This window comes from Gopherus flavomarginatus, chromosome 6 (genome assembly GCF_025201925.1).
Source record: "Gopherus flavomarginatus isolate rGopFla2 chromosome 6, rGopFla2.mat.asm, whole genome shotgun sequence".
Classification (NCBI taxonomy): Eukaryota; Metazoa; Chordata; order Testudines; family Testudinidae; genus Gopherus; species Gopherus flavomarginatus.
The window spans coordinates 67,744,960-67,772,415 of record NC_066622.1 but is presented as its reverse complement, the minus strand read 5'-3'; the positions used below and the strand labels follow the sequence as shown (position 1 = coordinate 67,772,415).

Sequence of the window (27,456 nt, the reverse complement as noted above, 5' to 3'; positions counted from 1 at the left end):
CGAGTAGACACTGAATAGGACTAAACTATGTACATAATAGTTGCTTGCCTTTTGTTTCATAATAAATTTTATTTATATAACCCTTTTGCTGATTTTTAAAGTGTTACATAAACAGGACAGGTGAAATGTTATCATGTAAAGCAACCATAAACACATGTATGATTAAAACTCTACTGTCTACACAATATACATAGACATAAAATATAAAAACTTAAATCTCTTAGAAACAGTAGCCAATCAGTTGTTTTAATTGTCATATTTGAATTCAGCACATCAAAATAGATAATAAATATCACATTTTATCTCTGAAGCAGACGACTTCTCAAAAATTGTAGACCAGTGTAATTAGAGTGTGCTGTTTTTTCCCACAGGACCCCTACCTTATTCAGTAGGGCAGAGGTAGCTCAGGAAGCAAATCAGTGTTGTGTAATGAAAGAGGCTGCTTGTATGACCTCCTTAATGATTTGTTGTAGAACTTGGAAGGTATGTAGTGAATGGCACAGGGGTTCCAGGGAGAGGCAACGGTCTCTTGGTTAAGGCATTTGACTATCACTTTGGAGAGCCAGATCCTATCCCTGCCTCTACCAGATTTCCTGTGTGATGCTGGACAAATCACAAACAAAAATTTTCATAGGGTCCACTGATTGTGTGTTCCTCACTTTCTGAGTGTTCAACATGAGACACCTGGAGTCTGATGTTCAAAAGTACTGAGCGCTCACTCTGTTCCAGCTGAGATCAATGAGAGTTCTATTTGAAACATAGGAAGAGCTATAAAAATACTCTGGAAAAAATTGACTATAGTTGTCCAAGCTGGGTGCCCATAACTAGTGGACACTTGACAGTTTTGGCTTTAATCATGGTTTTATGCCCATTTTAAAAATGGAGAACTAATACCTCCCTACCTCACAAGAGCGTCATGAAGAGAAATTCCTTCATGTTTGTGAAGCACATAGAAGAGCCCATGAAGAAATCAATTCTGTCAGTGCAGGATTTGGATGGTGTGTGGTAAATCAGGCATGGACCACACTAAATAATGAGGATAAGCAGACATTGAATTAGCTGCTCATTCAGTGAGCCTCATCCATCCTAGATTATTAGGGTTGGAAGGGACCTCAGCAGCTCATCTAGTCCAACCCCCTGCTCAGAGCAGGACCAATCCCCAACTAAATCCCCAAATGGCCCCCTCAAGGATTGAACTCACAACCCTGCATTTAGTAGGCCAGTGCTCAAACCACTGATGAACTCAGGTTCTTATGGAAAAAAATAGTATGAGATTTTAATTACAGAATGTGTATGCACAGGCAATCTTTAATACTGGCACTTCCTGCCTTTTGTATTCCTTACTTTGTAATCTTACCATTCTTCTAATATAGTTTTTGGGATGTAATTGAAGAATGATGGGGGTGGATTAACACTGCAGTCATTTACCTTCCTATCTAATGGCTAATGCCTGGTGGGTAGTGGGAGGAGGCGGTGCTGTTGGAAGGAATTGTTTCCTGGCCTCTAGTCCTGCGGGACCCTTAGGAGTTAGATGGACAAGCACTCCTGTCTGTTCCTTGGTAGACTTCCCACAGTATGGTGTCCTGTAACACCAGCCCTCTGTTACCACTTCAAGACTGGGCTCTGAAGAGCTGCCACATGTGCACAGCTCGCACTGACCCTCTCTTGTTCCATGCTTGTTGAGCAATTACTTTCCCACTTGTTGAGCACTCCTTTATTTTCTTCAGTTACTGTTTCTTTGTGAAGTGGGGCCATAAAGGGAATGGCCTAATGTACTGTACGTTAGAGGGGAATAATTGCGGTTTGATTTGGTGTAAAGGCTGGGCCAGATGCGATGCTGAAGTTAAGATTTCTTGTAAGTCATCCATGGGGGGTTTGTTCCAGGGCTTTGTGACCGTGTTGTCTTTATCTTGGTCACTGGAGTCTTGGGATAAAAGGGACTGTGGGTGATTGCAGATTCCAAAGATATTTGTATGGTACTAAAAATCCTCTGGAAATAGAAGTGTTCATGAAATTGTCCTGAATTCAATAGGGGTTCATGGAATACATAACTCTTCCCCTCTTGTTCCCTCCTCCCCCTTTCTTGCTGGACATTAAAATTTTGCACATTGAGGATTAAACTTCAGTAACAAAGAAGTGTTTCCTCTCACATTCAATCAGGTAACAAAGAGGAGGATTTTCCGCTGGTGCATATCTTCATTAGCAGAATAGGACATAATTTGTATGCAATATATTACCGTATTGGCAAGAAGTCCTGGTTCAGGACTCTGCTCCTATTTGTGTTAAGTGTTGTACAGAACACCGAAGAAGACAGTCCCTGCCCCACAGAGCTTCTAGTCCAAGCAAAGTGACATACAAAAGGTGGAAGCAGAAGGAAACAAATTATGCAATTTTTATGCACACTTAGAAAAGCAAGTGGTTAACCCCTCAACCTGACCATCATTGGCAGATTGCTAATAGGTGTTCCAGCAGAGGTGGGTTTGGAGGAGGGATTTGAAGGAAGAAGGTAGTAGCCTAATGGGTCAGTTAAGGAAGAGCACTCTGGTTGAAGGGCAATGTGGAAGAAAATGCAGAGATGGTGTGTGATAAACTGACAAATAAGTAAGACCAGAGCCTGCAAATCCCATCAACAGCCAGCCAGTTAGTTACTTAAAAAAGATGGCTGTGGAGCTGTTGGTTAGCCAATGTAAAGCTGGTTTACACAAATTATTCTCTCTAAGGTGTTATATCTTGTGTCTCTGCTGCCCAAGTGCTGTGCGATGTCCTGAGAATTGCAGGGCAACTAGAGACCCTTTTTCTGTGCTCAAGGAGAATTTAATTTCTTCCCAGAGAATACAGGCCCTCCTCAGGCTAAGTTCTCCTCCAGGCCCACGAAGAGGTAACCTATATCTCCAATCGGTGACCTCCTTTACAATGACTCCAAGTGATGTGCAGAATGGCAGGTTTGGGGCACATCTTGTGCATTATTTTAACGTAACTTATAAGGGTGAGGACTGATGAGGTGCAGTGTAATAGGAGTGTGGATTGCCCAGTGGAAGAGTGTGAGTGGAGAGTGCAGAGTGGTAGTATAGATGCATGGGAGTGCATCAAAATGTGGAACCCTGGTGTCATAGGTACCAAAGAGAAGTGAGTATGACTTTGGGGAATGCACTGAGAATGTGATATGTTAATAGAATAAGGAACAATTATACTTGAGTTAAAGACATGTAAATATCAGTGGGTCAGTAGGTAAATAAGTTTCATTATACAATCAAGTGGAATAACATGTATTTCAGGAAGTGCTTTTTATCTACTTTTTGAGTTTTATCAAATAGTTGTAGCAGTTACTTTAGAAAATGTTATCTAAATCAGTATTTTGTAAAAGTGAGCTGCATCAGACATTCAGTTGGCCAACATGAATGCCTAAGCATTTGGAACATAAACTTCTGGTGGAGGGGCAAGTCACCTGCACTTCAAACCTCTCTTCAGCCTAAAGTCTTCATAGAATTTGTCAGAATATAAATTAGTGCTTGGGAGGTCCAGGCTCCCCATCCTGTGGTTGCACTACTAGACCGTAGTGTCAGCATTGCTAGGATATAGCTACAAAACAGTGCAACCTTTCAGAAACCATGTGCCTAGTTTGCTCCGTGCAGCTGTAGGAACACTCGCATGATCAGAAACTCTTAATGTGTCACAAATAAGACGCTGCACAATCTTAAATGACACAGCAAACATCAAAACACTGCTCGTCTTTGATCCATTTTAACTTCATCTATTTGGAGTTTGTCATTAAAATGGCTTTTCTAGAACTCCGAGTAGCTTGTAGGAAAGTGACCTTAATTTATGAAACGCGTAGCAAGGGAAAGCCTGTCTGGAGTTGTAAAACTAGATTCTGTCTTGCTTTGATTCAGGTTTAGTAGTTATTTAAATATTAGCCACTTACGTTCTTTAACAAAATACCTTATGTTTACAAAGTGAAGTTCGAAAATGGCCAGAGTAGTAGCAGTGGAGGCCAGGGGTGTGGTTGCCTGCTTTACTGAACTCTGATTACATCCTTATCATGGCCTGTTCAAGGTTTGGAGTCCACTAGGTCTGGATATGAAATTGGGAGGAACTTTTGTACTAGAACAGAAGGGAGTGGTGGAGGTGTTCTGCAACTGACTGCAGTAAGGTCATGCAAGAGCTGTTTACATAAGATGCTTCATTAACTGCACTTAGGAGTTTGGATGTTCTTCAGGGCCGGATTAGACAGTTTATATTGGGCAATGATTATTCAACTCTGTGTATAAGAACTGAACTGGCTGCTGTGGCACCACAGGAGGAGACATCGCTGGCTGATTGTCCACGCCAATCTGATGTTTTCACATTACTCATTCAAGGGTAATCTGTATTTCTTCTAATGTTTAAGTCTTACACAAAATAGCTGGGATTTCCTGCTCTGAGGAGCAAGTATGGTGACTCAGCACTCAGGTCTAGTAAATATTTTGAAAGTTTTCTCTCCTATACTCCTCCTCAACTCATCCACTCTTTAAAAATGCTTTGCCCTAGCTGAATGGACTAACTGCTCATACATTAAATTACTTCTTAAATTCTAAAATGGTCAGATTACTGGTGCAAATTGGAAACCATGTTCCTGACACGTATTCCAGTGACGTTGTTTTTAAGGGACATTCTTGAACATATTTGTTCAGGCATTTACCAACAGTTTATGATGAGCAAGCAGTGTCTGCTGGAATTTAAATATCTGTCTATTTTAAGAGTCTCTCATCCTAACACTGAGAAATTACACCCCCAAAAGCAATTTTTTTTTTGTTCAGGAAAAAGTAATTGCTTATTGTGAGGCAGAAGACTCAGCTTACTGAACACCACTGTTCCCTGAGCCAGGCATACTCCTGTTGACCCAGTCATTGGTGCTGGTACACAAATGGAGGGGTAAGCAAAATCCTACCTTGTTGGCTTCTGCTCCACTAGGAACACAGGGGAAGAAATATCAATGTTTGCTAAATGGAAAAGGAGCATCTCGTCAGGGAAATGTATGTTGCCTTTTAGTGTCTCAGAGGATGTTGGAAACAGTGGAGAGGAACAAATTAAAAGGCACAGCTATCATTTTATTAATTCAAAGAGATACTTGCAAACTTGGGAGAGGGAAGAGAACATTAATACAAAAAGCAAGTTTATTGGCCATTCCTTTATGTATTCCCTCTTGCTGCCAGTTCAGAAGGCTTCCTTTTGAATTAATTCTCCTTCTTAGTCTAGCTTCTCCTGAGGGATGCTTCAGAGACATTTTAGTGCTCAATTTATGACATCTTAGTCCTTTCCATGGTCACAAGGACAGTCTGTTACTGCTTTTCTATGGCCTTCAGGAAAGGATGGAAGGAAAAAAAATTAAGGAATCCCCTGCTTTAAACCTTGATCTTTGGGAAAACAACTTGGCCCCCACTCTACAATTGGTTCCATGTTAACAGACCTCTTGTGGTTTAAGCAGGATCCCATTAAAGTCACAGGGGGTAAGAGGAGAGGGGGCTTAGAAATGGAGCTTATAGTAACAGAGATTTCTTTTGCCAGTATAGGTTATACCGGTGCACTGATCAGAATAATATAGGTCAATATAACTGTCTACACTAGGGCTTTTGCTGTCACAGCTGTGTCAGTTGGGGGATGATTTCCCCTCCCCCTCACTTTGAACTGACACAGCATTGTCAGCAAAACTTAAATATAGCCCAAGCCTGGGGGTCTACATGTGTGCAGCTTGTGCTGATCTCAGTGCATAATCGGTGCTTTCAGGAAGGATATTATGAAAACTGAGAGGTGAAAGTATCAGTCCAAAAGAGTACCAGAGTGTAGTCTTAACTCTCATTTTGATGTATTAAAGGTCTTCTTTCAGTCGACTGTGTCCTGGGATAAAATTAAAGAGCCTTGTTTAGTAAAATTTCTTGAATTTAAAGTTAATTGCTGAGCACCCAAATTGTTGTAGTTAGGCAAAATCAACCTAGCGTCAGTTGCATCTGTGTTCATTAAAAGGAATAAGAAAACCATGAGACTTTCCAGCATTTGTGTTCTCTCAGGCTTTTCCCTAGAGCAGAGGTGGGCAAACTTTTTGGCCTGAGGGCCCCATCTGGGTATGGAAATTATATGACGGGCCCATGAATGCTCACGAAATTGGGGGTTGGGGTGCAGGATGGGGTGAGGGCTCCAGCTGGTGGTGCAGGGTCTGAGGTAGGGCTGGGGATGAGGGTTGGGGGTGCAGGAGGATGCTCTGGGCTGGGATCAAGTAGTTCAGAGGGCAGGAGGGGGATCAGGGATGGGGTAGGGGGGTTGGGGCACAGGAGGGGGTCAGGGGTGCAGGCTTTGGGCAGCGCTTCCCTCAAACAGCTCCCAGAAGCAGCGGCATGTCCCCCTCCAGCACCTACGCAAAGGGGCAGCCAAGCAGCCCTGCATGCCACCCCGTCCACAGGCGCCGTCCCTGCAGCTCCCATTGGCCACGGTTCCAGGCCAATGGGAGCTGCAGTGGTGGTGCTTGAGGCAGGGGTAGTATGCGGAGCCCCCTGGCTGCCCCTACACGTAGGAGCTGAGAGGTGGACATGCCACTGCTTCCGGAAGCTGCGTGGTGCCACGGCACGTGCAGAGTGGGGCAAGCTCCTTATGTTGCTTCTTCGCTGGAGCACCAGAGCAGGGCAAGCCCTGGACCCTGCTCCCTGGTGGAAGCTCAAGGGCCAGATTAAAATGTCTGAAGAGCTGGATGCGGTCCCCAGGCCGTAGTTTGCCCACTCCTGCCCTAGAGCTATAAATAAGGTCGCTCGTATGGCTTTCTTACACTCAGAATCAGTTTTTAGTAACCAGTGTTTACTTCCCAAGATAACCTGTGACTCTTCTTTCTTTTTCTTTAACCTGTGTTAATGAAATAAAGCTTATCTGTCTTAGGCCGGGTCTACACTGCAAATGTACATTGGTATAACTACTTCTTTCAGGAGTGTGAAAAATCTGCACCCCTGAGCGTGATGCAGTTATACCAGCCCAACCCCTGTTGTAGACAGTGTTGTGTCGACAGAAGTGCTTCTCCTGTCAGCACAGCTACTGCCTCTTGCGAATGTGGATTAACTACACTGATTAGAGATGCTGTCCAGTCAGCACAGTGACGTTTTCCCTGAAGTGCTACAGCGATACAGCCACGCGACTGCTGCGTTTTAAGTGTAGACCTGCCCCTAAATACAAGTTTAAACAAATGTGTGTATAAAATTTCTCAAAGTTCTCATCTTCACTGCAGAGTTAACTCTAGTTGTAACTCAAGTATTACTCCTAACTAGAGTCTTGTCCGCATACAAACCCTTAACTTGAGGTGGTGCTGCTTTCAAATTTCAAGTTGACTGGCCAGTCAGGAGGCTATAGGCCACATCTCAAGTTATCACAATGTGTCAGCTGCTAAAACAATCACTCTGTGCTGCTAGAGTGTTAATTTGCAGTGTGGCTGCCCTCGCTTGAATTAGTCTAACTCAGGATAAGTTAACTCTGTGGTGAAAACATCATATATAATCTTGTGAAAATTAATGAATAATATTTTAATAAAACATTCTAACAATCTAGTTCAGATTGGAGTAGATTATTAGACACTATTAACATGTGGTTCTCAGGCAACAGAAAACTAAAGTGAAATAATGGAGAGAAACCACTATAAAATTCTCTGGAATATTTATTGTAGTGATAGATTAGAAACTGACCATTGTTACTGTTGTATTAAAGGCACAGTCAACTGAAGTGACGATTTTAAGTACTATTAATATGTTACTAATAACCCATTAGAAATCTCCAAGTGAAATTTTTCACTCAGCTGTCCTCAGTTTTACAATTTGTATTTTTTGTGGCACTTCTCGGTTATGTGGAGTTTCACAGCCCATCCTTATATTTGTTATGCGTGGGCACTGGTGCACATGAATCACACTGGAAGGTCACACACTAGCTCTCCCTCCAAAGGAACAACAGGTGACAATACCAGCTGTTCAAATCTGTTAGATGTCTGAATTTGAGCATCTGTAGACTGGTATTAAATTATAATTTTCACCGCTTTTCACCTGACCCTACTTTGCAGCAGTCAGCATTTCTTATGCAAACATCTTTCACAAGATACTGGTTTTTCCCCTCACTTGTTGGTTCCCAGTCTTCCCACATATGATACCTCTCCCAGGGATACACAAATCATAGATGAGCATAGGATGCTATTATGGGCCAAACCTAAAAGAAGAACATCTGAAAAAGTAGTAGCATAGAAGGCTTTAAGTAAAGGGGAGTAATTTTTTTAGCATATATTTCTGTAGGCTGTTTCATGATTGCACACTCATGAAGTGAATAACTTACAATTTAAAAATACTAGGTCTGTGATCTAGAAGTAATTTTTGTTTAAAGCGAAGGGTATCCTTTGTCATCAAGAGGTGCCTTCTTCCTTGCAGTGTCCCCCACTTGAAATCAGATAGCCAGGGAAGGCTGCTTATACAAATGTGCTATTAAGAGAAGGTTGCAATGATTTTTAACTCCATCTTGAGTAATAAAATTGGTCTGACCATGAGTTTTAATATTATTTACCCACATCTGATTTCAACTTTTACTTTTTATTTAAAAAGCTTAATTGTGAGCTGTAAAAACTCTCAGTTAAGCCTGTTAAATAAATCCTGGAAAGGTTGAAACTGCCTGTCTGCTGATTCCAGGGGAGGGGAGGAGGGAGCTAAAGGAAGAAAGTTTTTAGAAATAAAAAACCTTTCACTCTTACCCTGGAACTTTTCTTCTTGCTCTCTTTCTTCCACCTTCCTCCTTTCCTCTTGCATCACTTGGACCATATCTTCACCATGGGGACTATAATGGCATAATTGCAGCGCCATAGCTATGCTGGCGTAATCTCATTATGTAGATGCAGCCTACAGTGACATAAGGGTTTATTTTCATTGCTGTAGGAACACCACCTCCCTGAATGATAGTAGCTAAATTGACAGAAGCATTCTTCCGTTGACCTAGCTGCATCTACTCTGGGATTTAGGGTGGCACAGCTACCTTGCTCAGGGGAGTGAAAAGACTACTCTTGGATCTTCAGCTCCCAATAAGATCTCAAAGTGGTTTCCCCCTGCCAATAAGGTCTCAGGAGTGGAGCCACATGGGGCAAAGCCTTGTGCAGAGCTTGTGAATAAGCATGCTTTAAAAACAAAGGACAGGAAGTTGAAGAGAGGTGTAACAGTTCTTTGAAGTCTTAATGCAGGAATGGGCAAATGTTTTGGCCCGAGGGCCACATCTGGGTATGGAAATTGTGTGGTAGGCTATGAATGCTCACGAAATTGGAGGTTGGGGTGTGGGAGGGGATGAGGGCTCTAGCTGGGGATGCGGGCTCTGGGGTAAAGCCATAAATGAGGAGTTCAGGGTATGGGAGGGGATTCTGAGCTGGGGTAGGGGGTACAGTGCGGGGAGGGAGGTCAGGGTGTGGGTTCTGGGATGGGACTGGGGATTAGGGGTTGGGGGTGCAGGAGGGTGCTCTGGGTTTGGACAGAGGGGTTCGGAGAGTGGGAGGGGGATTAGGGCTGGGTCAGAGGGTTGGGGTACAGGAGGGGGTCAGGGGTGCAGGCTCCGGGTGGCATTTCCCTCAAGCAGCTTCTGGAAGCAGCGGCATGTCCCCCTCCAACTCCTATGCAGAGGGGCAGCTAGGCAGCTCTGCGTGCTGCCCCGTCCACAGGCATCACCCCTGCACCTCCCATTGGCTGCAGTTTCAGGCCGATGGGAGGTGCAAGGGTGGTGCTTGGGGCAGGAGCAGCGTGCAGAGCCTCCTGGCTGCCCTTGCATGTAGGAGCCGGGGCGTGGACATGCTGCTGCTTCCAGAAGCTGCGCAGTGCCATGACACATGCAGAGCGGGGCAAGCCCCCGATCTCGTTCCCCAGCTGGAGCGTTGGAGCAGGGCAAACCCTGGACCCTGCCTCCCAGCGGGAGCTTGAGAGCCGGATTAAAATGTCTGACGGCCGGATGCGTCCCCTGTGCCATAGTTTCCCACCTCTGTCTTAATGGGACTGAATATCATGGTTCTTGTTGGTTTGTAGCAGCAAGCCAAGGACCATGGCTATCTTACAAAATGATTTCCTGATGGAGACAAGGGTAAGCTGCCTATAATGAAGTTATGCCTGGGAGGGACAGAACTGGAACAAGGATGGGTGCGTACATGTGTGCATGTGACTTGGCCCTCATTCTGTCTCTTCCAGGCATATATATGGTTGGTATTTTGTGAAGGTTGCGCGGGGTTGTGTGTGTGTGTGTTGTGTGTGTGTGTGTGTGTGTGTGTGAATATATAGAAAGTAAGGATAAAAAATGGGAAAGATCCGTTGCTCAGGGAAAACACCAGTAAAATACATAGAATTGTAGAAGATAAGGGTTGGAAGAGACCTCAGGAGGTGATCTAGTCCAACCCCCTGCTCAAAGCAGGACCAATCCCAACTAAATCATCTCAGCCAGGAAAATAATCGGCGTTATCATTGCTCAGCATGTGTAACTTGAACTATAAAATCTAGGATCCTTCTGCTTCATTTGGTCCTTTCCCCCTCCATGCACTAGAGTGGCAACTTGTCCAATACATTTTTCTGTCATTTGGAGTTGGTCCTCCCTTGACAAAATAACCCAGTAGCCTCCTGATTTAGCATCCAGCCCTCTTGTTTCAGGAAGCGGAGAGATGCTTTCTAGAGAACTAATAATAATGGGTTGGAACAGGCAGTTATTTTCAACGTCATACTTCAGATTTTTCACTGTTCAGGTGTCCCCTTCAGCCATCAAGAAAGGAGTTGAAATGAACAGCTGTGTCAAATGAAGTACCTCTTGTCCCACAACTCTTCCAAAATAAATGGGGGAGTAATGCGTTACATGTTTTGTCATCTTGTACTCCAAAGGCCAGCAGCAGCATGGATTAGCATGTAGTGATTTCTAGGAGCCGTTCAGATTCCTCTGTGCTCAGGCTGATTGACAGGGACATGTGGCTGGAGTACAGCTGGAAGTATATAACTGGCAAATTTTGGTTGGGTAAATATAGCAGGCACGGGATGTCAGAGCAGGAGACAGATTGTTCTGGGAAAGGAAGCGTTGTCTATCTTTTATCCAAATAACAATTTCCTACATTTCTGGGACTTCTTTCTTTCAGTATAGAGGAGGAGTTGTTGGGGGCTTGTCACATTCTATCTGTGTCACTGTTTGTTCATGTGATTGGTGTAGTGAAAACAATAATAGCTGTTTCATTGTGGTAGAAATACTCTAAGATGCAGAAAACTGGCATTGATCAATTACATATGGTTTCATTAGCATTGACATTTATTTCACTGTGGTTTGAGCTTCTTTGGAAGAAGGGAAAATAAGTCTTTGCTTGAAGAACAATTAAGAGTGGGTTCAGGGGGAAAGTGTTGGTAATATTGTTGCAAAGCTGACCTAAGAGATGCCAGGTGGAGAGCTACTAGGATGAAATTGGAATAAGTGTGTTAGAGAGTTGATTGGGGTGGGAGGAAATTGGGAGTGAGAAGAAAAGACTCATTCTGTGCCCAGTGTATCCTTGAGATTCTTGTAGTCACCAGAATACAAATTGATGTGACTTCATTGTTCTGTCTTGAATTAACACTCATACTAACTCCCTCTATTCAAGTTGACGAGATCGTAAGAGTGAGAGTTGGGAATGCTTGTTGTAAGTCTCACTATTTGTCATGTTTCTTAAAGCTCCATCTCCTGGAATCATGAGAATACATAAGAATTTCAACTTAAATTTCGTTTTAAAGTGAAGTGTCTAGCCCTCTTGGTTGAAAATGTGAGCTAAGTGCATCCTAAAGATTAAATCCGAAGATAAATAAAACAAAAGAATCCCCAACTTGTGAAAAAATCTCATGCTTAACGAATCTCAAGATTTTGGTGGTTAGCAGTATTGTCACCTGACCTGCTACTGCTTTTTTTTTCCTGAAATTTGTAAATGATATTAAGTAAACTGTGGGATAAAGGAGTTTACCTTCTGGGAGTTTGCTGAAGTGGGGAGGCGTCTGGTAAGATTATACTGTCCTTGACTTTGATTTCAATGTATCCACAAGCTAATACTTGAATTATGAAACAGAAATTTTGTGTTTTTAAGTAGGCCAGGTCTGTGCTAAAGAGTTAGCTGGTGTAGCTATACTAGGAAAAGCTTATGCTAGCAGTAAGTGCTTTTTCTGGTATACCTTATACCAGTTTCCCAATGAAATAAACTGTACAGGCAAAAACACTTATGCTGGTATAACTGCATCTACGTTAGGGATTCTTTTGGCATAGAAATGTCACTTAAAAAACAAAAACAAAACACCTCTAACACACATTACTATACCAGTAAAAGTTTCTAATGTAGACCTGGCCCCAGTTAGCCCTTAGCAAGCAGCAACTAGCAGTAAAAGTAAGTATTCTTGGAGGTAGAACCCCTGAACTGAGCTGAGAAAACTGAAGTAGTATTGTCAACTGCAAAAGTTCAAAAATCATGCATCAGATTAATAAAAACAAAAAAGAGAGAAAAAAAGTCCCCCTGCTCGTCCCCAGTGTGTGTAATGTTGCCAATTCTTCCGGTTTATTGAGTAAAGTGATTTTGGCCCCCAGAGCAAGAGCTCTTAATGGAGCAGACCTTCCCACTTCTTCTCCCTAGATTTTAAAATTCCAATTAATTCTGTCCCCTGACCCTCACATCTGTTCCTCCCCAGCCCAGCAATTAAGCAACCCCCATATCAGTTCTCCTCCCACATCTGTACCCTCAGAGCCTCACTTTTGTTCCTCTGAAAGCTCTTGGAGTTCTTTACCACCTCCCTCTCCCCAGGCCTGTTCTGAAGAGGATGACTGGGTCACTGCATTCTCTAGTTACTTGCTGAGCCCAGTAAGATCTGCTGAGCAATCATGGTTGGTACACAAGGTATGGCGCCCTGGATTGCGTCTAAGAGTGAAAGAATTGTGGGATTCCATGACGGCACCAGTGAAGCAAGAGGCTGAACACAGCTGCATAGTTCAGAGTTCAAATCCAAAAATTTAGAAATAAAACTTGCATGGCTAACTGGAAGAATTATACTAGTTTGGTAGGGCTTGCAATACATCCTTTAGTAGTCTTTACCGCAGTTCAGGGCTAGCTGCACCTCTGTCCTCTCTTCTGAGTGTACCCCTGACAGGTATTAGGCCTCTTGCTTCACCATTCCTGGTGTCGAATCCCACAATTCTTCCACTCTTACACCAGGTCCAGGGCTCTATACCTTCTGTACCAACCATGATTGCTCAGCAAATCTTTCTAGGCTCAGTCATCTATAAGGCTTCCCTTTGGGAGCTGTGACCATTAGTGAATGCAGTGACCCAGACAGCCTCTTCAGAACAAAATGTTGTCGAACCCCAATAGTAGGAACAATGTGTACTGGGAGAAGGGGTTTTAATGCAATAATAAGACTACACACACATCATGCTTACCTAAAAGCTTAGGTAGGCCTAGCTTATCCCAGATGCCCCAACTTCTGGGGAATGGGATTCAGATGCTCCCCAGAAGTCTCTACCTTACTCCCTCCTGTTCTTCAGGGGCTGTCTTTTTTTAAACACTCCAAAGTTTTGTTCCAAGGTTTTCCTGCTTAGTTTTCCCACCACCCTCCCAAGTTATGTGCCAGATGGTTGAACTCAGCACAGACAGAGGTGAAACGTCACAGTGAATGCCACCTGCTTTGTTCTTTAGGTATCAGAAAATTGGACTATCAGAAGCTGCTGTCTGCTTTCTTGCATATGTGCAGTCAGAGCCTCCTGGAATCATATAACAAACACAGGAGCAAACAGAATAGATAATATTCATAAAATATTATAGGCAGGTCTCACGTCCTTCACTGTCCTTTTATACAAGGAGCACTGTCCTTGTATAAAAGGACAGTGCTCCTTTTCCTATGGTAATATATTTCCTTTAGTACCCAATAGGACTTGGCCATTTTTAAAAACAAAAAAAATACAGTAAAAGCTTTGTTATCTGAAATGTTGGGGGAATCGGGGTTGCCGGTTAGTCAAAAATTCCGGTTGTCTAAGAGTTATACTTACTACTTGAATACCAATTTTCAAAGAATTAGAATGCAATAAAATGAACAAAGTATAAAATAGTATACAGGTACTCACCAGTCCAGTAGTAGTACTGCATTGCAGAGTGGTTGGTTTCTTGAAGCACTTAGGTGTATACAGGTAAAGTTTTCTATACAGTAGGTTATCTTATGACACTACATATCACTATGGGCAATGCATGGCATACACTCAGATCACTAAAAATACACTTAACACTAAAACTGTACTGAACATAATTTAATCTTTCTTTGAGTCAGAAGGCACTTTAGGATCTTGCAGTGCCCCAGGGTCGTCGTCATTAACATCAATTATCATTGTAGATGTAGAAGGAGTAGGAGTATGGGCTGAATCTGTAAGACCCTATGACGTACCCTGGAAGCTGCTTTTTTGAATAAATCCCTTATATCAGCTTGCTTGCTTGTCTTCTGCCTCTTTTTTGCTTAAAAGTAGAGTGCAGAATGTGCAATTGCATAACCTCCTGGGCAATATACTAGTCCTGTTTACTAGACTGAAGATTTGATTGGGAGATATCAGAAATGCTGGTTAATAAAGCTTTCCGGCTGACAAAGTGCCGGATAATACAGCTTTTACTGTAGTAAGTTTCTTGTTGTATCTTTGTCACAACACCCTATGATGTGGAAATGTATTTATTGTTAAGGTTTGGAAAAAATGCTAGAAAGAGCTAAGCAAAAGGGGATTAATTAATATTTGTACAGGCCATTGAAAATATAAAGCATTGTATACAGTAAATACTAACACTGTGCCCCCTATGCATCATAATGGTATGATTGACATAATTATGATGCATTTTGTATAAGATGTGTCATGTGAGGTGTCATTGGAAAAGTTACTTGCCGAATATGATTCTTCTTTGTGCGTATATCACTTTTGTATCTGGAGTTATGAATATTGACTATGTATCTATTTCAAATGAGCTTACTCTGGGTAATACTCACAACTAGCCTTTCTGGTACAACAATGAAGAAGCTAGACAGTGCTAATGGCTCATCAACAAAGACAGTGGACCATGGAAGTGCTTAGTTGTCCTGTGAACGTTTCAACCAGCCTATGGGTAATGGCTGGTATGACTCAGCAAGGAATGCAAGGACATGTGACCAGACCATGTGACACTGAACTCCATTTTGGTACCTGTATTTTCCCATAAACTGTGCTGGGAACTTAGCTTGAAACAAAGGGTTCCTGCCATGTGGAGAGACTATGTAAGGTGGGCAGTGACATTATAATTTGTCTTTACTCCCCCACAACACCTGAAAGAAGCTCTGAAAGACAAAGGACTTGGAACAGGGAAGAGGAACCCAGACTGCACAGCAATTTCAGTCTGTGCCTTTAGTCTTGAAGTCTGCTTGTATCATCAGTCGGGGTGAGAAATTGCGAATTCAAATCCTTTCTAGTATATTAGGCTTAGTTTGCAGTTTTGTTTATTTGCTAGGTAATTTGTTTTGATCTGTTTGCTATTAATTATAGTCACTTAAAATCTATCTTTCTGTAGCTAACAAATTTGTTTTATCTTAACCAGTGTGTCTTTAAGTGAAGTGTGTGTTAGCCAAGCTGAGATTTTCCCACAGGCTTGTTGTGCATATCTTTCCCACCTCAAGGGAAAAGCAAATTATATTAATGAGTTTGCATTGTACAGATCCCTGTGCAGTGCAACACAGTATAATACTTCGTTTATACTACAGAAAGGGAGCAAGGCTAGAAAGCTGGAAAATTGGCTATTTTCTCTTGCTTGTCCTTGAGTGGCTTAGGTAAAGTGCTCGGGTAGCTCAGTCAGGTGTGTAGCATCATAGCTGTTGTGTTGGGTGACAACAGGACCTGGAGAGGCTGGCTGAATCACCAGCAGCAGTATAAGAGGGACCAACCCAACTGAATTGTTACATGGCACAGCGGTTCCAGCGGCTCACAGACTGCAACCTGGGGGTGACACCTGTCACAAACACTACCATTGTTTACCAGTATTGGGCAGTACAAGAGCAGCAAGTAACTTGTATATTACCAAGTCTAAACTTCTCATCAATATTAGTGAGCTCTGAACTTGCAGAATCATCAGAGGAAAGACCAAGCAGCCAGTCTAATTAGGCAGTTATCTTTGCTCTACTAACAGACAAGATGAGTGGATGTGTTAAAGGGATAGAAAATATGGGAGATACAAATCATATAAACAGATAGACTATTCTTATACGCAGTGCTATGTATGCAGTGTTGTAGCCATGTTGGTTCAAGAATATTAGAGGGACAAGGTGAGGAAGGTAACATCTTTAATTGAACCAACTTCTGTTAATGAGAGAGGCAAGCTTTCAAGCTGAAGAAGAGCCCCGTGTAAACTCAAAAGCTCTTACCAACAGAAATTGGTCTGGTGAAAAATATTACCTCACCCACCTTGTAGCATAGTATTCCACAGAGAGACATCTGAAAGAGGAAAACTAAACTGAAAAGGGAATAGAAAACCCAGGGGGCGTATGGATGGGTTGTTTCTCCTATATGACATTGAAAAGAATAGGGGTATTTATCTTCAAACAGGGATGAGTTGGGGGAATATAGCTAAAAACCATGGAGGATTCAGTTGTTCTGAAATGTTGTTGTCTTAGGTCTTGACTACATGGGGAAATTGACCTGCATAGCTACAGTGGAATAAACTATTCCTGAATGGCTCCCCATATGGACAATATTCTGGAATACAAGTGACTTTATTCTGGAATAGTGTGGCCATGTTTAGGAACTATTCTGAAATAGCTGTAGCTGAACAGCTTGTTCTGCTCTAACTATACCAGTCAGTTTCCCTGTGTAACAAGGCCTTAGTCTGTACTGTAAAGAATAAATTTTTGCATTCTGCAATAAACTTCATTACAGCTGTCCAAATGATGTTGAAATCTTACCGTATTTGAGCCCTGTTTTTTTTTAAACTAACTGTATTTTTATTAGATTACAAGATGAATTGTTTAGTGGTTTTGCATATATTGAAAACCTCATTACTTTCGCTGTTTAAAGATTGTAGGCATTTCACAATTTAAGCATAACCCTCCTTCATTCAAGCTATTGGCCATTGTTACAACAACTAAGCATCAAAACAACAAACTTCAGGGAAAGAAGAGATCAAGCAGGGACAGTTAGCTGTTTTTTTTTGTTGGTCTGTGGCTCAGGTCCTTCATTCTTCACTTCTCTTCCTCCACTTGGGTATCTTTCTAGGAAGTAGCTTTCATGGATATTGGAACTCTCCAGATCACTATTATCAGTCTCTTAACAACAAAGCCAGGTAATTCAAATGATGATTTAAATACTTTGGTTGTTAAAAAGTACCAAGAGTGTTAGCTTTGTACAGTCTTTCAGTATGAATTCATTAAAGCCATCTGTGTTCAGAGTCTGTGGCTACAATAACAAGGTTGCAAAGTGTCTAGGCTGCAACCTGATTTCCTTGTCAAAAAAGGAAAATCAAAATCCAGAGGGGCTGCTTTGGGAATTAAAGCAAGGGAAGGAAAATCTTGGAAGTGGGAGACAGTGTCACAGCTCCAACTGAGAACCCCCTCTTGGTGACTGCTGTAAGGGAAACCATTTACTTGCTCCCCAGGTGTTTTAAACCTCTGGAGACTGAAGAGAATCCAGGTATTGCCCCTGTCTTGGAGTCCTTAGGCACAGTTTCAAGATGCAGAGCCTGTGTCTAGAATCCTTTCTTAAGCATAGACCATGTGGTCCTTCTCCCTGGTCCCTCTCCCAAGTCCTTGGCACCAGTGCTGACTCCTCAGACTCCACCATTCCTCAAACACACCCTCTCCCAGAACTCCATCTGAAGGTGTGAACTTTCTGGTTTTTCCCTTCAGAGAGGCATATGGTAGGTATAAATGCTTAATGCTCAGACAAACTGCACTAGATTCTAACACTGTTGCTCTTTACTCAAGTTCAGGAAACAGAGAGTACAATAATAAGGAAACAACAAACATCCTGAATGCAATGCCCCCGCATTCTAGCTTATTCTTCCTTTGGAGACTATTGTTCAGGTAGCAGGGTTCCCTCCACCTCAACAGGTTCCTGCAGCAGTGTCCCTCATCTTGTGCTAATGATAATGTCCAAAGTTCTAAATAGATCTGCTCCTGCTCTTTTTATAACCTTCTGGTACCTCTGTTGGGTGGCTCCTGGATCCTGGTGGCCTCTTCAGGTGATCCCAGACTCATGCTAGGTGATTTAGTTGCTAGACTGCCCCTCTTCTGATAAACTAGTTCTCTTGAGTAAGAGCCAGCCTCTTTAGAGCTATTCCATTGCAGTGGGAGAGCCCTTAAGTCAGTGACACTTAATTGTAAGTCCTGTATTACTATCCCTTAGAATTTCAGTCCAACGTGGAGGTAACTTGACAACAGAGAAGGTGATGAACCCCACATCCAAAATAGTCTGGTGTCTACCACAGATACAGATAGAGAGCCCCCCATATTGAATAGAATTCATAAGTTGTATATACAGATTCCCGAAATTGGCACATGTGGACCATTGTGCTAAAATGTAGAGCAATCTTAGGATCAGTTTTGCAATATGACTTAAATTGTGTAAAATTGTGTCCCATCCTTGTACTATAACTTATAGCACTTGCGGTGAAATTGGAGACTTCAACACACACATCCTTTGTAAACCCGGAGTTCATTTAGCAAAAGAAGGTTTTTCCCTGAAGTCTGTTTCTTGACATTCATGTTCTCAGTAACCCTAGTTCTTTCCTGATCTCTTGTCACTGCCCTTTTTGGAAATGACGTCTCATTCACCATCTTCCACACACAAACCCAGTAAGGCCAAAACCCTTGGGTGGTAAATGACAAGACATGTTTTCTCCTATTTAAAATGCAGGACTTCTTTCTAATATTAGCAAAGAATCCTGTGGCACCTTATAGACTAACAGACGTTTTAGAGCATGAGCTTTCGTGGGTGAATACCCACTTCATCAGATGCATGTAGTGGAAATTTCCACGGGCAGGCATATATATGCAGGCAAGCTAGAGATAATGAGGTATTTCAATCAGGGAGGATGAGGCCCTGTTCTAGCAGTTGAGGTGTGAAAACCCAGGGAGGAGAAACTGGTTTTGTAATTGGCAAGCCATTCCCAGTCTTTGTCATCCTGAGCTGATGGTGTCAAATTTGCAGATGAACTGAAGCTCAGCAGTTTCTATTTGAAGTCTGATCCTGAAGTTTTTTGACTGTGAATGGCTTGCCAATTACAAAACCAGTTTCTCCTCCCTTGGTTTTCACACCTCAACTGCTAGAACAGGGCCTCATCCTCCCTGATTGAACTACCTCATTATCTCTAGCTTGCCTGCATATATATACCTGCCCGTGGAAATTTCCACTACATGCATCTGAAGAAGTGGGTATTCACCCACGAAAGCTCATGCTCCAAAACATCTGTTAGTCTATAAGGTGCCACAGGATTCTTTGCTGCTTTTACAGATCCAGACTAACACGGCTACCCCTCTGATACTTTCTAATATTGTCCCCCCCACTTCACCCCTGCTCTTCAAGTCCTCATTATCATAGAATCATAGATTATTAGGGTTGGAAGGGACCTCAAGGATCATCTAGTCCAACCCCCTGCTCAAAGCAGAACCAATCCCCAAATGGCCCCCTCAAGGGTTGAACTCACAACCCTGGGTTTAGTAGGCCAATGCTCAAACCACTGAGCTATCCCTCCCCCCATCCCTTTGCTTAATCAACAGTGAGTTTTTGCTAGGCTTTTATACAAAGGAACTTAGAAAGGCAGGTATTTCTGAATTTGAATTTATGAAACTTCCAGACATAGAGTTTGTTGTGTCCCCCTGCTCCCATTCTGTAATACTTTATAGCCTGTAATAGGTTGAGTTGTAACATTCATTAAACCATTCCTCACATTCCCTGCTTTGAAAGCTTATCAGGACTGCTTTGATTTAGTTATCTGGAACAAAAAAGGCAGTTTGTGAAGGCTGGAATGGAGCTCTGGAGCAGTAATATACCGGAGATCAGATTCAGGTCCCAGTTGTATTATTCCTAGGGATTTATTTGCCTGTGTACACACAGGAGCAGAGTGGTATGTATGGAAGGCTTGCCGGAATGCAAATTGGACACATTTTGTTGGGACCTGTAGGGGATTTTCACTGCTTCATAATTTTTCAAAGGTTTGTTATATATCAGGCAGCCACTGCTTTTTCTTTAAAGCTTTAAATCCCCCCTCTTTTTGCTGTTGTAAAGGTCAGATTTTTTGACAACTGTGTGCAGGAACAAGATTTGCTAAATCCCTTCATTTTTATTCATACAAATATCAGCGTTTAGTGATCAAGAGTAACCCCAGGATTCAGAGGCAGGTAGAGCTCACCACAAGCCTTGTGAACCTAAATTCAGTTTAGAGACATTTCTTCAGGGCTGAACCTTCCATCTGGATTTTAACCCTTGGCTGTCTTGGTAAAGGGTAGCATCAGCTTGCCCTTTTTTGTGTAGTGCTAGTACTAAGTAAAACTAACCCCTTCACAAATGTGAATGTATTGTTTTGCTTAGCTGGTCAGTGGAAACTCAGGTACCTCAAAAGGGATGTAGCCATATTCTGAAGCTCAATTGCTAGGATGCAGACCTTGAGAGTTATCATAGTTGGGTATATCACATTCTCTTATCTAACCCTGGTTAATCATGGTGACACAGCAAAATATATTTTTTTGATCTGTTTTCCTTTTCTGGTCCAGTCATTCAAGTAGTGGAGTTCGTAACTGGAAGATCCTCGCAGAAGCTATTTTGCTTGCTTTTATGTAATTATGTGTGACTGTTACTCAACCTTGAACAAGTGATGTGGAGTACAGTTGGTTTTTGGTAAGTGTATAAAGACCTAACTTGTGTGTATCACCTTTCCTAGGAAAGGCTGACACTAATCTGGGCTTGATGGTGAAATCCTCAGGTCTATGGGAATTTAAGGTGATTGGTGGTATTAGGTTTTTATCATTGGGGGTATTCTCTAATTCAGATTGTTCGTGCACTATGTGTCTTTCGTTGATTAGCTCCTGCATCTGTCAAGACATGTGGGATCTTATTTTATTTTAGTTGGCCATGGCTGGAGGTGCAACTGGGGTAGCATAAGGGGATTTATTTCTGCTTGCCTACCATCTAGGGTATTGTACCCTAAAATGTTAGCAAAAAAGACATATTATTCTTGCTTATCTGGTTTAATGCTGTAATAAATACCAAAAGCAGCTGGAATTCTGTCTAAGTTAGGGCTCCCATCAGTGCTACCAATTCAGTTGAACCATTGGTAACATAGGAATTTCTATATAAAATAAAAAGAGATCAAGGAGTGTTAATACCTATATTTAAAGCAAATTGAAAATGGAATGTATCCCTTCATTTTTAGCCTTCACCAAAGGACTTCCTGCAGGCATTCTGGAATTAGCCAAATGTTCCTGTCACTCAGATTTCCTGACCTAGATTTAAAATGGCTAACCATCTCTAGCTTTTCCCGTTCACCTTCAGCAAACTTCCCACCCACACAATGAAACTGGCCAACTGTTCTTTGCAGACCTTGTGATGACTGACTGGAGTAGGCTGAGCCCTGGGGCCATGTCTGATGGCTGTTGTTTAGATACGCGAATCTTGCATTTGTATTCCACTGGCCCCAAAAGACTGGAATGCGATTCCACTTTCAAATTTGGTGCTCTGAGATAGAAATGTGCTAGTCCCAAGTTGAAGTTTATTTTAGTCTGCTCTGTGCCAGCCAAACGAGGTTGGGGAATGAAGAACCATTTCAGCCACTTGTACTAATGTGTTACTCATCGCCTCTTCTATGCAAGCAGGTTTCTTGCTGCTGAGTGAAAAAATGTAGTAGTCAAGGACAAATAGAGCTTGATGCCAGCAAAAGGAAGCCTGGCCTGTTGCTGTGCTTAGTAACTGCATCGGCTGTGTTTATACTTCTCATTCTTGGTGTGGGAAAACCCTGCCTTGGGCTCCATATTGTCCAGGATGACAAGGGCATGTGTAGGGGCTGGAAAGGAAAGGATACAGGCGGCTTTCTCAAAATAACGAGACAGCTAACACCACCTTGGAAAAAGACTTGCTGCATGGAGGAAGCTTGTTCAAACAGCATTGCTGGAATAGCTGAATGGACTGTAATGGAATCTGTTGTAGATTAGCCTTGGTGCTTTTTAAGCAAGCCTGTCCTTCAAAAGGGTTTGACCCGAGCAGACGTTTTAAACATAAGGTCATGGTTAATCAGTCAAAACTGGGGAGAGAAAAAAGGCGAAGTAAAGAGTGAAAAGCTTGTCCTTCTTGGTGATTGCATTAAGAGACTTCGGTATCTTAAGTGATTTTATTTTCTTTTGAATGATCAGTTTTAAATATGTTCCACCCAACTTCCTGGAGCCTTCAAAAACTGGTGGGGAAGGGCATTTTGAGGGCACAAAGGTAACAGCTAACCAAAAAAGCATGAATAAAATTAAAACAAAACAAGGGGAAATTGCCTTTTGTGTGGATAACCTGGCTTGAGAAATCTTGATTGTACAGATAATGCAGGCCAGATGCTGGCTGGAACAAGCCATGAGAGAGAAATTATTTTGTGGAGAACTGACTATGTGGAAGCGTGAGGGATTAGTCTCTTAATTCCTTAGAAACAAATGGGATTAGTTGAATGTGGTGCACACTTGATTTTTCTTTTCAGAATAATCACTTTGGCTGTTCGCTGCTCATAGGCAGTGTCTAGGTCTGACCATCTGAAAGGGAAGCTGGGGCTTCCTTAGCGTGAGCTTTGATGCATCTGTAAAAGTAGTGGCTGGGACAGTCTCTTGCTTACAGCTTCAGCTTCCTCCTTGTTAGGTCTCATGGCTGTTTTCAGTGTTTATCTACAAATGGATAGATATGGTACAAATGGTTTATCTACAAATGGGTGCATTTGAAGAACATCCTGTTTTTTCTTTATTCACTCAAATTAAGTTTCAGATACCACCTTGATCGCTAGAAATAAGTGTATAAAGAAGAAGAGCACAGTAGATTGTCCCTGTGTAAAGTGCAGTTTTAAATGGAGATGTGCCTGGGTGGGAAGATTGGACTTGTATAAAAAAGGGGAGTAGTGAGTTTTCTTTGAAATATAAAGCTGTTAATGTAACGCTGAGGATCCCATTTTAAAAAGTGATCTCGGTTAGTGGCTTTAAGATTTTTTTTGTTTTACATGTCCAAATACTTTTATTTCTATTTGTAAATCCCATGATTGGACTTGTAGTGGCATTTCTGTTACTTCTCATGTTTCTAGACACAGACACACATGGCTCGGTGCTGGTGCCTGTGTGGCTTCTAAAGGAGCTTGTAGCTAAGAGCAGTAAAGTTGGCTTTTGGGATGAGAGGTCTTGTCATGTGCATTACTCATTAGGAGTGCAGACTGGAGGGAGCAAGAGAGAATACAAGTCTCCATCTAACTTGGGGGTGAAAGGTAGTAATTAATAGAAACAATTGTAGTGAGCTGCCACTGAGCTGGTGGTTAGGAGCTGTAAATCCGGTCAGTTAATGGCACTTTAAACAGAGAGTGACAGCTTTGGCTTAGAAGAGGGGTGCAACTGTTGTCCTGCTTCAACAGCTTTCAACAATGTGCTGAGTGGATGGAGGGTCCAGACAAGAGTAATTAATCAGTTTGGGGTCTCTGAAGTGCTGACAGAAACATTGTGCAAGACACTTGCAAAACCAACTTCTGAACTGCAGCCGCTGTATCACTGGATTAACTTGACCAGTTGGGTTTGCAGAGGGATAACAGCAGTTACTTGACAATTGGCCTGCCAGTAGTTACATAAAATAATTGTAAATATGGCTTAGGCTGAAGGGTAGTGGTGAAACAGTAACTGTGCTCTCCTCTAGCATACCTTAGCTCTGTTATGTATATAACATTGGCTGTAGGTTAAGCCTTCTACTGGAAAGGGGATAGGCATCATTTTGAGAATACTGGCTGAACAGCAGAGATCCCAGCCCTTGGGAGTGGTCATGTTTCACTCACTTCTTAAAATGTTGATTAACAGGGAAGGACCTTGTGTGTTCAAGGAAGTTAAGAATTTCTAGGATGACCACCTTTGACTTAAGCCTGGTCCCAAAAGGACATTTATCCCTGAAACCACCAGACAATTCTTCATAGTGTAGAATGCTCGATAGCCTGAAAGGTCCAGTATTGGAGTGGAATCTGCCAGCCAATCAAATGACTAGATAGCTGAATCTTTGTCAACTTGATAACCATTCAAAAGCAAACCTAGTGCTGGTGAGTTTAGGTACCCAGCTGACCACATAGTGAATTAATTTTTTTAGTTACAAGGACAAAGGCAGCTGCACTGCCAACTTCACTAGCCTACTCCACTGATGTCTTGATCCTGACTTGGATGGACTACCTCTGGGTGAGAATTTCTCTGTCTCTCTCTTGGATTTGTCTGCTGAAGCATGGAGCCATTTGGTATCAGACAGATGTTTGCCTCACAAAATTTCTACCACGGCTGATAGGAACTTGACAAACTCACCATATTTATTTGATATAAATAACCATAGCTAAAACTTCTGCTTTCATGATGGAGGTGCCAGTCATAGCTCCATAGTTAGGGCTGTTGAGCACATATGTAAGGAAAAATATAGTATATTCTCTGCAAACTCATAGCACATCTGGAGTTCAAAATGAATTTTCTGATGATTCACAAGTAAACAGGTTTACGTGAAAATTAATTTAAAAATGGGTCCTTTAAGAAATGTTGCGTTTGACAGTCTTTGACCCCGATGAGCCTAACAGAACACTGTCTTCAAACTTTCCATATAGTTAAACTTACAGAAATCCTGTGCATAGGCTATATTTGAAGAAATTGTGTTATAATTAAGAAGTTAACTATCCTGTCTGTTATGTTACCTGAGCTGTAGGACCTCAACTTGTCTGTAGCTTATTAAGTTCTAAGTGACACAGTGACATCAGCTGTAACTTGATTGACTGGACACATGTAAAACTTCTTATTGGTAGGTGACTTGGCCAACTGCCATGGCTTTTTAAAGGTTGAGTTACTGTATGCTAGCTGGGGCATTTGTGTGAGAAAGGCTTATAGACTCATAGACTCTAGGACTGGAAGGGACCTCGAGAGGTCATCGAGTCCAATCCCCTGCCCTCATGGCAGGACCAAATACTGTCTAGACCATCCCTAATAGACATTTATCTAACCTACTCTTAAATATCTCCAGAGATGGAGATTCCACAACTTCCCTAGGCAATCTATTCCAGTGTTTAACTACCCTGACAGTTAGGAACTTTTTCCTAATGTCCAACCTGAATCTCCCTTGCTGCAGTTTAAGCCCATTGCTTCTTGTTCTATCATTGGAGGCTAAGGTGAACAAGTTTTCTCCCTCCTCCTGATGACACCCTTTTAGATATCTGAAAACTGCTATCATGTCCCCTCTCAGTCTTCTCTTTTCCAAACTAAACAAACCCAATTCCTTCAGCCTTCCTTCATAGGTCATGTTCTCAAGACTTTTAATCATTCTCGTTGCTCTTCTCTGGACCCTCTCTAGTTTCTCCACATCTTTCTTGAAATGCGGTGCCCAGAACTGGACACAATACTCCAGTTGAGGCCTAACCAGCGCAGAGTAAAGCGGAAGAATGACTTCTCGTGTCTTGTTTACAACACACCTGTTAATGCATCCCAGAATCACATTTGCTTTTTTTGCAACAGTATCACACTGTTGACTCATATTAAGCTTGTGGTCCACTATGACCCCTAGATCTCTTTCTGCCATACTCCTTCCTAGACAGTCTCCTCCCATTCTGTATGTGTGAAACTGATTGTTCCTTCCTGAGTGGAGCACTTTGCATTTATCTTTATTGAACTTCATCCTGTTTACCTCAGACCATTTCTCCATTTCCCACCCCATAGCTCTTCTGTCTCAGCTCTACTGCACACTAAGACAGAGCACTGTTGGAGGAATTGAACCAGGAACATAACGGATGGGTTTAAAGTGCAAGACTTTGGAACTTGAGGTGTGGGCATCCCCTCTTCTTTTTTCACACAACACTAACCTCTGTTAACCTTCTTGCAAATTAGGGAGAGATTCACCAGTACATTTTGCACTACAGCCTATGCAGGCATAGTGTAGATGCAGCCTACACCAACAGGAGTTTTTTTCAATCAGTATAGGAACGCCACCTCCATGAATGATGATGGTTGCATCAGCAGAAGCTCTTCCTTCAACATAAATTGGGGTTTTTGTCTGCATAGCTACTTCTGTTAAGGGTGTGTTTTTTTCACACCCTTGACCAGTGTAGCTATGCCAACATAACATTTAGTAGACCAACCCTTAGACGGCTTTGCACTGCTCTGGTGTATCAGTGAAACTACCTTTGCAAGTTAAAATTTAAACAAGATTTAAAGTTGATATTGCATATCTTCACACCATAAGAAAATCACCTGGTATAACACTCCTTGGGATTTTTATGCAGATTGTTTTTAATTAATACATGACATCTAAAGAATTCCCCAGACACACTATTAAAATGTAGTTTGTCATTATTATATACTGTAAACTCTAAGGTAAATGTACAGGGATGTTGGGATAGTTACAACTGAGTATTGCTGTGCCAGGAAAGTCAGGTTACACTTAAAGAAATGAAAGAGAGTGAGGCACCCGAACAACTTTAACTCTGCCTTGTAGTGATGCCAGGCAATAACCACACGGTTGTGATTAAGGTATGTTAGTATTTGTGCTCCAGAGTAAGAGGAAACTAATTTTTAAATACTTTTTAAAACATTTTTTCTCCTAATGCTATCACTACAGGACAGAGTTAAGGTTGTTTGGATGTTTTAACTATGTTTCTGTCCTCCATTCACCACACCATGCTTACTTATTAAAACTGCATATACTGTGTATCAATATCTGATAAAATATCAAGGGATAATATGAGTGAAAGACAGTTATCTACACAAAGTTGCAGAAGTTTAACCCAAAGATGTTGTTTTAAAATGTAATTTAAACCAAATAAGGCAGTCTTAAACCAAAATAAATGTCCATGCAGGGGATTACAATGGTTTAAATGAAAATGTGATTAAAAAAAAAATTTTTTTTTTTAAAGACCTGTTTAAATTGTAACTTTCTTGCTTGGACAAGCCCTTAATTCTTAATTTTCTGGTATTTGAGGATTTGCCATTACCTTACCAAAGGAAGTTGGAGAATTCACTTCCTCTTTCTCTGCCTTAGTTTTCCCATCTGTAAAATGACAATAAAGATGCCTACCCACCTTTATAAAATACTTTCAGATCTATGGAGGAAAATTGCTATAGCAGAGCTAAGTATTAATTTTAATCAAACCTTGATGCTAGAAAAATTGAGCTTTTCTGTATGACAGTGAGAACTTTATAATATTGCAATAAATCAACTTTTCTGCTGTTGTCAATTGTACTGATGATT

The 27,456-nt window shown here is 41.8% G+C and overlaps 2 protein-coding genes across 12 annotated transcripts in view; one reads left to right on the top strand and one right to left on the bottom strand.

Annotated features, from left to right (window-relative positions):
* Nucleotides 1–15,963, bottom strand: part of PITX3 (paired like homeodomain 3) — a 92,434-nt gene extending 76,471 nt beyond the window's left edge. The window contains exon 1 of the mRNA XM_050960292.1: nt 15,959–15,963. The gene's annotated coding sequence lies outside the window, so the exon portion shown is untranslated. The remainder of the gene's footprint in view (nt 1–15,958) is intronic.
* The window catches only part of GBF1 (golgi brefeldin A resistant guanine nucleotide exchange factor 1), a 170,715-nt gene that overhangs the window by 18,931 nt on the left and 124,328 nt on the right, over nt 1–27,456 (top strand). The window lies entirely within an intron of this gene.